The following is an 11,851-nucleotide window of genomic DNA, read 5'->3' on the forward strand; positions in this document are numbered from 1 at the left end:
GATTGATCTATCTATCTCCCTCTCTATCATCACCATTATCTATCTATATGTATGTGTGTATCTATCTATCCTATTGATCTATCTCTATCTATGTATCTCTCTAATCTATCATCTATCTAATCTATGTATCTATATATCTATCGATCCAATCTATTTATCCATGTATGTATGTATGTATCTATCTAATCTATATATGTATATATCTATTTATCTAATTTATGTATGTATCTTTTCTATCTATCTCTATCTCTATCTATCTCTCTATCTCTCTATCATCACCATTATCTATCTATATCTATGTCTGTATGTGTCTATTCTATCTATCTATCTCTCATCTATCTATGTGTCTCTTTATCATCTATCTATGTATGTATCTATGTATCTATCTATCTAATCTATTTATCCATGTATATATGTATGTATCTATCTAATTTATGTATGTATGTATATATGTATCTATCTATCTATTCTATGTATCTATTCATCGATTGTATGTATCTATCTATGTATCTATGTATCTATCTATCTGTCTATCTATCTGTTTATCTAATTTGTCCCCCATCTATCTTTAAGACAGTGACAGATAAGCAGGTGATTTTGCTACCTGGAGACATTGAGTAATATCTGGAGACATTTCTGATGGTCACAACTGTGGGTGCTCCTGGCACCTTGGGGCTGGAGCTCAGGGATACTGCTCAACACCCTACAGTCCCCAGGATGGCCCTACCACAGGGAATTCCCCTGCCCCAAATGTCACTAATGCCCCAGCAGACAGCCTGTGCCTTTTGTGTCTCATGATTGGTTCTATCCCAAGATCTGTCCTAGCCCCATCTTCCTGCATGCCGTCTCCATCAGGGGTCCCCCTGCTTAGAGAGTCCCCCATAAACAATGTCCAGGCCCCCTTCCAGACTGACGGTGCCCAGCCCAAGGGATCAGCATGCTCAGCCCACCCCCAGCTCATGAACTCCTGGGGAGCCTGGACAGCACATTGCCACTCCGCCAACTCATCATCCGAAACCAACACAGCCTGGTGCCTGACACCTGCTTCTCTCCGTGCCACTCCCTTCCCAGCCATAGAGAGTCTCATAGGACTCCTCCCTCCCATGGAGACCTCCTTGGCTAGAAAATCACACATCCTGCTTCCACAACGTCCCTCTGGTCAGGGCACCAGCACCCTTCCCCTGGAGCACAGCAATCTGCACAAAAGAATCAACGCAGCCCTCAAGGTCCCAGCCCGGCTCAGGGACATGAAAAAACGCTCAATATCACGAATGATCCGTGAAATGCAAATCAAAACCAGAATGTGATACCACCTCACTCCTGCAAGAATGGCCATAATCAGAACATCAAAAAATAGCAAATGCTAGTGTGGATGTGGCGAACAGGGAACATGTCTGCACTGTTGGAGGGAACGTCAACTAGTACAGCCACTAAAGAAGACAGTGTGGAGATTCCTTAAACAGCTAAATGTAGAACTACCATTTGATTCAGCAATCCCACTGCTGGATATCTACGCAGAGGAAAGTAAGTCATTATACGAAAAAGATACTTGCACAGGCATGTTTATAGCCTGTGCAAATTGCACAATTTGCAATAGCAAAAATGTGGAACCAACCCAAACGCCCATCAATCAACAGGTGGATAAAGAAACTGTGGTATATTTATATATATAAATGCCGGCACTGACACACACACAAAGACACACACATATATGTCATATATATGTGTGCCATATATATATATACACACATATGTATATATGTATATATGATGTGTATATATATACATATGTATATGATGTGTGTGTGTATATATATATATATATACACATATATATATGATGGAATACTACTCAGTCATGAAAAAGAATAGCATTTGGAGTGACCTGGATGAGATTGGAGACTATTATTCTAAGTGAAGCAACTCAAGAATGGAAAACCAAACATCGTATGTTCTCACTCATAAGTGAGAGCTAAGGTATGAGGATGCGAAGGCATAAGAATGACACAATGGCTGGACGCAGTGGCTCACGCCTGTCATCCCAGCACTTTGGGAGGTCGAGGCGGGTAGATCACAAGGTCAGGAGTTTGAGACCAGCCTGGCCAACATGGTGAAACCTCGTCTCTACTAAAACTACAAAAATTAACCAGGTGTGGTGGCACATGCTTGTAATCCCAGTTACTCAGGAGGAGGCTGAGGCAGGAGAATTGCTTGAATCCAGGAGGAGGAGGTTGCAGTGAGCCGAAATCGCACCGCTGCACTCCAGCCTGGGCAACAGAGTGAAACTCTGTCTCAAAAAAAAAAGAAAGAAAGAAAAAAAGAAAAAAAAAGTGACACAAGGGACTTTGGGAACTCCAGGGGAAAGACTGGGGAGAGGATGAGGGATAAAAGGCCACAAATTGGGTTCAGTGTATACTGCTCAGGTGATGGATACCCCGCAATCTCACACATCAGCACTAAAGAACTTACTCGTGTAACCAAATAGCACCTCTTTCCCCAAAACCTACGGAAGTAAAAAGTGTAAAACAAACCAACAAAAACACACATTGACTTCTGAAAAAAATCTTCTGAGTGTGCTTTCTTGAGGCAAATAAAAGAGATTGGAGCCATAAGTAATAAATATATTCATATATTATATATTTACATATTTATTATTTCAATATATATTTATGTATTTTTATATATTATATATTTATTTTTATATATTAAATATTTATATATTTATTATTTAAATATATTATATATTTATATATTTATTATTTAAATATATTATATATTTATATATTTATTATTTAAATATATTATATATTTATATATTTATTATTTAAATATATTATATATTTATATATTTATTATTTAAATATATTGTATATTTATATTTTATTATTTATATATTATATACTTATATATTTATTATTTAAATACATTATATATTTATATATTATTTATTATTTACATAGTATATATTTATATATTTATTACTTAAATATATGATATATCATATATTTATTACTTAAATATATGATATATCATATATTTATTACTTAAATATATGATATGTCATATATTTATTACTTAAATATATGATATGTCATATATTTATTACTTAAATATATGATATGTCATATATTTATTACTTAAATATATGATATGTCATATATTTATTACTTAAATATATGATATGTCATATATTTATTACTTAAATATATGATATGTCATATATTTATTACTTAAATATATGATATGTCATATATTTATTACTTAAATATATGATATGTCATATATTTATTACTTAAATATATGATATGTCATATATTTATTACTTAAATATATGATATGTCATATATTTATTACTTAAATATATGATATGTCATATATTTATTACTTAAATATATGATATGTCATATATTTATTACTTAAATATATGATATGTCATATATTTATTACTTAAATATATGATATGTCATATATTTATTACTTAAATATATGATATGTCATATATTTATTACTTAAATATATGATATGTCATATATTTATTACTTAAATATATGATATGTCATATATTTATTACTTAAATATATGATATGTCATATATTTATTACTTAAATATATGATATGTCATATATTTATTACTTAAATATATGATATGTCATATATTTATTACTTAAATATATGATATGTCATATATTTATTACTTAAATATATGATATGTCATATATTTATTACTTAAATATATGATATGTTATATATTTATTACTTAAATATATGATATATGATATATTATTTATTATTTATGTATTACACATCTACATATATTATATATTTACATATTTATTATTCATAGATTATTATTTATATAATATATTTACATATATTATATATTTATATATTTATTATTTATATATTATATATTATTTATATATAATTATTTATATAATTATATATGTAATACATATATATATATACACACACACACAGATAGGTGTATCTGTTGCTTTATCCTAAATGAACACAGATACTGCGTCGCTAGGGAGCGACGGTGTGAACCGCAGAACCCTCCCTGGAGTCCCCTGAGCTCAGTCTGGTCCTTGGGGGTAATCCTGGGGCCACCCATCCCGCCCACGCCCTTTCCGTACCTTAACACGTGTGGGCAGGGGGTCGTGTGTCTCCCAGGGGCCGTGCAGAAACTCCTAACCCGAGAGAGGAAGAGCAGGGTTCCAGGTGGACACTGGGATCCCTGGACCCTGCCCCACCCACCCCACTTTCTCTAGGGACAGAAGAGGGGCTGTGGGAGGGAGGTTGGGGACCATGCCCAGACACAGCCAACAAGGAGGTGCTGATGGAGAGGCAGGGCTGAAGGAGAGGGCTGCAGGAGAGAGATTCAGACGAGAGGGGGCCATCTGCCCAGGGAAGGGGCCTCTCCAAGCCCTGGGCTGTACCTATGCGCTACTGTCAACAGCTATTCTGCTGTTGTTAATCCTAAGCCATCGCTTCTCCCCCAGAACCTTAAGGGACAAACTCAGAACTGCAGTGTGAGTAGGGTTGGAGGGAGGGAGCGTGTCTGTGGTTCTCCAAGGGGACCTCACCTCTCCCACCCACCCCAAGGTTGGTCAGTCTGAATGGTGCAGCCAGGTGAGGACCTGGCAGAAGGCATCTGAAAAGCACGTGCTGTTACTAACACAGGGTTGCCCACCGTCCTGTGAGGCCCATGCACACCTCTCTCAGCCTCTGACCTAATTGTCCCCCTGGGGGTGGGGGACGCCAATATTTGGGAAAGGGGGCAGCATCCTGGTGCACGTAGGATGCTGGCACCTGTCTGGCAGTGCCTAAATGAAAGTACTGTTTTTCCAACGTGGGATAATTCCTTTTTTTTTTTTTTTGAGACAGAGTCTCACTCTGTCACCCAGGCTGGAGTGCAGTGGCACGATCTTGGCTCACCGCAACCTCCGCCTCCTGGGTTCAAGTGATTCTGCTGCCTTAGCGTGCTGAGTAGCTGGGATGACAGGTGCCCGCCACCACATTCGGCTAATTTTGGTATTTTTAGTAGAGACGGGGTTTCACTATGTGGGCCAGGCTGGTCTCAAACTCCTGACCTCAAGTGATCCGCCCACCTCGGCCTCCCAAAGTGCTGGGATTACAGGCGTGTGTCACCGCCATAAACACAAAATATGCTACTATCTGGCGCTGCTTGCCAAAGTCAACTGGGCTATGCAAGGAGGAACGGAACGGGAAGGAGAGATTGAACGGCGGAGTCAGGTGCACCTGCTTCCCCACGGGCTTCAGCCCCTCAGTGGTTTTCACTTAGGGCTCTCGCGCTTCAGACTTCTCATCCACGTTACGTAAAGATAACAACATGGGAAGAAACAACCACACACACACACACACACACACACACACAAACCCTTTTGTTTTTGGGAACAGAGCCACGTGACCATGGTTCCTCTTTATAGAAATGGGACCTAAAGCGCCACAGCCGGCCTTGTGTGTGTGGCCTGGGATTCCCAGAAGAGCTCCCTCCGCCTTTTCTCAGCTTTTTAGGGGGCAGATCTGACAAGGCCCAAGGAATTGGGGTTTCTAAGTGGACCTATACAAATGAGGTCTGAGGTGGCTGTGAGACCCGGGTCTGGGGTCTCCCTGGCACTGAGGGGGTGACTAGGGGCCACCGTGCTCATCCAGGCACCCATAAATGGCTTTAAAACACATTTAATTTATGCCTACTGTTCCATTATTGGAACGCTAAGCATTTGGGAGTTATTTATATCCCACGGCTCAAGGTCATCGCCAAGGTCTCATTGCAAACATTAAAAAACCGGCAACCTCAGGCATAAATGGGTTACGTGTGGCAGCCGCAGCTGCTTACCCTCTCTAAGGTTAACCTCAAGAGAGGCGCATTTCATGGAATGAGGTTTTTTTTGTTGTTTTTTTCTCTAAACAGTCTCGCTCTGTCGCTCACGCTGGAGTGCAGCGGTGTGATCTCAGCTCACTGCAAGCTCCACTTCCCAGGTTCATGCCATTTTCCTGCCTCAGCCTCCCAAGTAGCTGGGACTACAGGCGCCCGCCACCAAGCCCGGCTAATTTTTGTATTTTTAGTAAAGACGGGGTTTCACCGTGTTAGCCAGGATGGTCTCGATCTCCTGACCTCGTGATCCGCCTGCCTTGGCCTCCCAAAGTTCATGGAATGAGTTTTTAAAGGAAGGGTGGCTTGCAGCCCTGGAAAATTTGAGCATTTCTCCCCTAAGTGATGAAGCAGCTGTGCAAAGTCTTCCTCCCAGGGAATTTGCACTCCTGCTCTGCTCTAGCGTGAGGAGAACATGCCTCATGGAGTTTGCACCGTCTTCCCCCATGTTCTCACCCTACACGGACCCTCCCAGCCACCCTCTCTTCTCCCCTGACAATGCAGGACAAGAATAAAAGGCCAGCTCAGCAGCTCACCTGTGCAGAAGCAGCAGCAGAAGTAGCGGGTGAGAGCTCAGAGGGTCTGCAGGTAGCAGGATCCAACGCTTAAGTCTACGGCCGTGCCTCAGAGCCCGGGACTCAGGGGGCCAGCCACCAGCTTGCAAGCCGTAGCCACTCAAAGTGCTTGAGAAAGTGCTCGCGGGCAGCAGACGGCTGCCCTTCCAGTTCCATCTGTGCAGCAACCTTGCAAAGGCGGTTGCTTCGCTGGGTGACCCACCAGTTGGCACAACCGTCTCCGAATGCAAATTCTGCAAACTCCACCTCCGAGCGCACAACCACGGTTGCCACTCAGGCTTAGGTGGAAAGGAAGTCTGCTGTGAAATTTCCTCTGTAACCGTCTGAACACTCATGTGCAGGGCTGAGCCCACTGGAGTAACGTCGCTCTGTCTCTGGGCAGTACCGTTAACGGCCCACCTCCGTATCACTGGCTCGCAGGGGGGCCCTGCTCTAAGACAACCCTGAGAGTGAGGAAAAGAGGGAGAATGATTTTCCTAAATTTTGTAACCAGCGGTGAAGAGCTGTGGCATTCTCCAGAACAGATTCCTGTTTCTTCTGAAATTAAAACAAAACAAAACAAAACAAGAACAGCACACGTTTCCTTTTAGACTCTAAAGCTGTGCTCATTGCGACATCTCTTGGTACACAGCCAGACGGTGACAAGCGAACAGACCTTGGGCACTGATCATTCCGGCTCTCACAGTTGGTCACGGGTGCTGCGGGCTCATATCCTCAACATCCCATGGGGGATCGGCCAGTTTCACGAGTGAGAACCAGGTTTCTGAGCTCTGGCATCCTGGCTCGTGAGGAGCAACGGTTGGTTCTTGTCGCTCGTGGGAGGAGGTTGAGAGGGAAGGATCTGTCACCGACAAAGAATGAGCGAATATTGAACCAATGCTCAGGGAAAAGACATGGGAGAATCCCTCAAGCCAGGCTGGGTGTGGTGGCTCACGTCTGTAGTCCCAGCACTTTGGGAGGCCAAGGCGGGTGGATCACTTCAGGTCAGGAGTTCGAGACCAGCCTGGCCAACATAGGGAAATCCCGTCCCTACTAAAAATACAAAAATTAGCTGGGCATGGTGGTGGATGCCTGTAATCCCACCTACTGGGGAGGCTGAGGCAGGAGAAATGTGTGAACCTGGGAGGTGGAGGTTGCAGTGAGGCAAGATCAGGCCATTGCACTCCAGCCTGGGTGACAGAGTGAGACTGTCTCAAAAAAAAAAAAAAAAAAAAAGGCCAGTCCTGGTGGCTCATGCCTGTAATCCCAGCACTTTGGGAGGCCAAGGCGGGAGGATCAATTGAGGTCAGGAGTTCGAGACAAGCCTGGCCAACATGGCGAAACCCCATCTCTACTAAAAATACAAAAATTAGCTGGGTGTGATGGTGGGCGCCTGTAGTTCCAGCTACTGGAGAGGCTGAGGCAAGAGAAAGACTTGAACCAGAGAGGCAGAGGTTGCAGTGAGCCGAGATCATGCCACTGCACTCCAGCCTGGGCAACAGAGAGAGACTCTGTCTCAAACAAACAAACAAACAAAAAAATCGAAATAATCCTTCAGGCCCCTGGTCACAGTGTTTTCTTCAACAGATCAATAAGCAGCTTTATATTATGTGCGTTTCTGTTTGAAAACACCTTATGAAGGTGGATCACCTGAGGTCAGGAGTTCGAGACCAGACTGGTCAACATGGAGAAACCCCGTCTCTACTAAAAATACAAAAAATAAGCTTGCGTGGTGGCAGACACCTGTAATCCCAGCTGTTTGGGAGACTGAGTCAGGAGGATCGCTTGAACCCGGGAGGTGAAGGTTGCAGTGAGCTGAGATGGCGCCACTGCACTCCAGCCTGCGCAACAAGAGCGAAACTCTGTCTCAAAAAATAAATAAATAAACAAATAAAAATAAAAAAAATAAAATGGGGTACATAGACACCACGGAATAGCGTGAAGCCATGAAGAAGAATGAAATCATCTCCTTTGCAGCAACTTGGATCCAGCCAGAGGCCATTCTCCAAAGTGAATTAATACACAGACAGAAGGCCAAATATCACATGTTCTCACTTATAAGCAGGAGGTAAACATGGGGTACTAGTGGACATAAAGATGGGAACAACAGACCAGGCGTGGTGGCTCACGCCTGTAATCCCAGCACTGTGGGAGGCCGAGGTGGGTGGATCACCTGAGGTGAGGAGTTTGAGACCAGCCTGGCCAACATGATGAAACCCTGTCTCCACTAAAAATAAAAAAAATTAGCTGGGCGTGGTTACAGACACCTGTAATCTCAGCTACTCGGGAGGCTGAGGCAGGAGAATCACTTGAACCTGGGAAGCGGAGTTTGCAGTCTCTACTAAAAGTACAAAAATTACTCGAGCATGGTGGTGCATGCCTGTAATCCCAGCTACTCAGGAGGCTGAGGCAGGAGAATTGCTTGAACCCTGGAGGTGGAGCTTGCAGTGAGCCACGATCGCGCCACTGCACTCCAGCCTGGGCAACAACAGAGAAAACGTCGTCTCAAAAAAAAGAAAAAAGATGGGAACAAGAGGTATTACAGACGGCTAGAGAGGGGAGGGAGGGAGAGGAAGGGCTGAAAATCTATCTATTGGGTGCTGAGCTCAGTAGCTACATCACAGACATCATTCATACCCAAAATCTCAGCGTCACACAATATACCCTTGTAACAAACCGGCACATGTACCCCCAGAATCTAAAATAAAGTAAAGGCCGGGCATGGTGCCCCATGCCTATAATCCCAGGACTTTGGGAGGCCGAGGTAGGCGGATCACCCGAGGTCAGGAGTTCAAGACCAGCCTGGCCAACATGGTGAAATCCTGTCTCTACTAAAAATACAAAAATTAGCTGGGTGTGGTCACAGACACCTGTAATCTCAGCTACTCCAGAGGCTAAGGCAGGAGAATCGCTTGTACCCGGGAAGTGGAGGTTGCAGTCTCTACTAAAAATACAAAAATTAGCCAGGCGTGGTGGCGTACTCCTGTAGTCTCAGCTACTCGGAAGGCTGAGGCAGGAGAATCGCTTGAACCCGGGAGGCAGAGGTTGCAGTGAGTCGAGATCGCGTCACTGCCCTCCAGCCTGGGCGTCAGAGTGAGACTCTGTCTCAGAAAAAAAAAAAGGAAAGAAAATCAAAGGCAGAGTCTATTCATCAGTTTATGAAGTGTTTGTCTTCAGGATTACAGTAGTCCCTCCTTCTTCACGGTAGACGTAGTCAATAAAGTCGGAGCAAACACTGAGTTAACAAATACAAACCATCCTGCAAAGAGTCCACACTTAGACGCCTGTAACTTTTGTACCTCTGGTCCCCAAATTTTTCACAGCCGATCCATACATAACCTGATTTTACGTGTGTTTCTGTTTAAAAAGCCTTCCGGAGTCGATATTGTGGATGCATTCACATTGAACTCACAGCCAACGGCATTATAACTCATGCCTGGGCAAAGTGTCTCTAACACACCTCTTTTCTCCATAAGATGCACAGCAGTCTTCATGGAGTTAGGGATGCTAGGCAGCTCTGCAGCCTGTGGGGCATTTGAAGCAGAAATCGCCAACAAAATGCACAAAAATGTAAAAACACCTGGCACTCAGTATACCCCCAAAAGGACATTTGTTTGCAATGTGAGCTGATCCCAGAAGGCCCCCATTTTTCACCACTGTGTGCCTGTTTTTGAACGTTTGCAAAACCATCATGAGTCCTGGTTTTGGGGTTCCAAATAAATGTTAGTGCGTGGAGGAATTCACAGATACAGAATTCGAGAATAATTTGCATTTCTTTCTTTTTTCAGTCTGTCTCACCCAGGCTGGAGTGCAGTGGTGTGATCATAATTCACAGCAGCCTCCAACTCCTAGCCTCAAGTGATCCTCCTTCCTCAGCCTCCTAAGTAGCTGGGACTACGGGAGCATACTGCCACACCTAATTTTTTTTTGTTTTTGAGACAGAGTCTCACTCTGTCGCCCAGGCTGGAGTACAGTGGCACAATCTTGGCTCACTGCAACCTCCGCCTCCAGGGTTCAAGCCATTCTCCTGTCTCAGCCTCTGGAGTAGCTGGGATTACAGGCATGTGCTACCATATCCAGCTAATTTTTTTTATTTTTAGTAGACACGGGGTTTCACCGTGTTGATCAGGCTGGTCTTGAGCTCCTGACCTCAGGTGATCCACCTGCCTTGGCCTCCCAAAGTGCTGGGATTACAGGTGTGAGCCATCTTGCCCGGCCGCACCTGGCTAATTTAAAAAAAAATTTTTTTTTGTAGAGTCCGGGCGTAATGGCTTATGCCTGTAATCCCAGCACTTTGGGAGGCTGAGGCGGGCGGATCACGAGGTCAGGAGATCGAGACCATCCTGGCTAACACGGTGAAACCCCGTCTCTACTAAAAAATACAAAAAATTAGCTGGGCGTGGTGGCGGGTGCCTGTAGTCCCAGCTACTTGGGAGGCTGAGGCAGGAGAATGGCGTGAACCCAGGAGGCAGAACTTACAGTGAGCCGAGATCGTGCCACTGCACTCCAGCCTGGGCGACAGAGCGAGACTGTGTCTCAAAAAAAAAAAAAATTTTTTTTGTAGAAATGGGATCCTCTGTGTTGCCCAGGCTGGTCTTGACCTCCTGGGCTCAAGCCATCCTCCTGCCTTGGCCTCCCAAAACTCTGGGATGACAGACATGAGCCACTGCACTGGATGGACTGAATCATGAGAATTGATTATCTTTACTGCTAACCAGAAATCAGAAAGAAGTGAAACAGCTGTCCCAAGGCAGACTCAGGGTCACAGGGCATTTGGAAGAGAGTCCTTTGAAAATGGGCTCTTCACAGCAAAAGCTACGATGTTCTCTCTGCCCAAGTGTTGTTCAAATAAGTGGATGTCATAGGAATATTTGGACACCTTCTTCAGCTTCCTGTGAGGATGACCGATGGAGTAGGAGGATGTGGCCTGTAATCCCAGCACTTATGTATTATTATTATTATTATTTTTGAGATGGAGTCTCACTCTGTCACCCAGGGTTGAGTGCAGTGGTGTGATCTCAGCTCACTGTCACCTCCGCCTCCTGGGTTCATGCAATTCTCCTGCCTCAGCCTCCTGAGTAGCTGGGATGACAGGTGCCTACCACCACACTTGGTTAATTTTTTGTATTTTTAGTAGAGATGGGGTTTTGCCATGTTGGCCAGGCTGATCTCAAACTCCTGACCTCAGGTGATCTGCCCACCTCGGTCCCCCAAAGTGCTGGGACTACAGGTGTGGTGGCGGGTGCCTGTAATCCAAGCTACTAGGGAGGCTAAGGTAGGAGAATCACTTGGACCTGGGAGGTGGAGGTTGCAGTGAGCTGAGATTGCGTCATCGCACTCCAGCCTGGGCAACAAGAGTGAAACTCTGTCCAAAAATAAATAAATAAATAAATAAATAAAT

At 44.0% G+C, this 11,851-nt stretch overlaps 1 protein-coding gene across 1 annotated transcript in view; it reads right to left on the reverse strand.

The window, feature by feature from the left end:
• Positions 1–6,647, reverse strand: part of LOC129025975 (P2Y purinoceptor 8) — a 66,250-nt gene extending 59,603 nt beyond the window's left edge. The window contains exon 1 of the mRNA XM_054473143.1: positions 6,433–6,647. The gene's annotated coding sequence lies outside the window, so the exon portion shown is untranslated. The remainder of the gene's footprint in view (positions 1–6,432) is intronic.
• Between the last annotated feature and the right edge of the window lie 5,204 nt (positions 6,648–11,851).

Source organism: Pongo pygmaeus, chromosome X, assembly GCF_028885625.2.
Source record: "Pongo pygmaeus isolate AG05252 chromosome X, NHGRI_mPonPyg2-v2.0_pri, whole genome shotgun sequence".
NCBI lineage: Eukaryota > Metazoa > Chordata > Mammalia > Primates > Hominidae > Pongo > Pongo pygmaeus.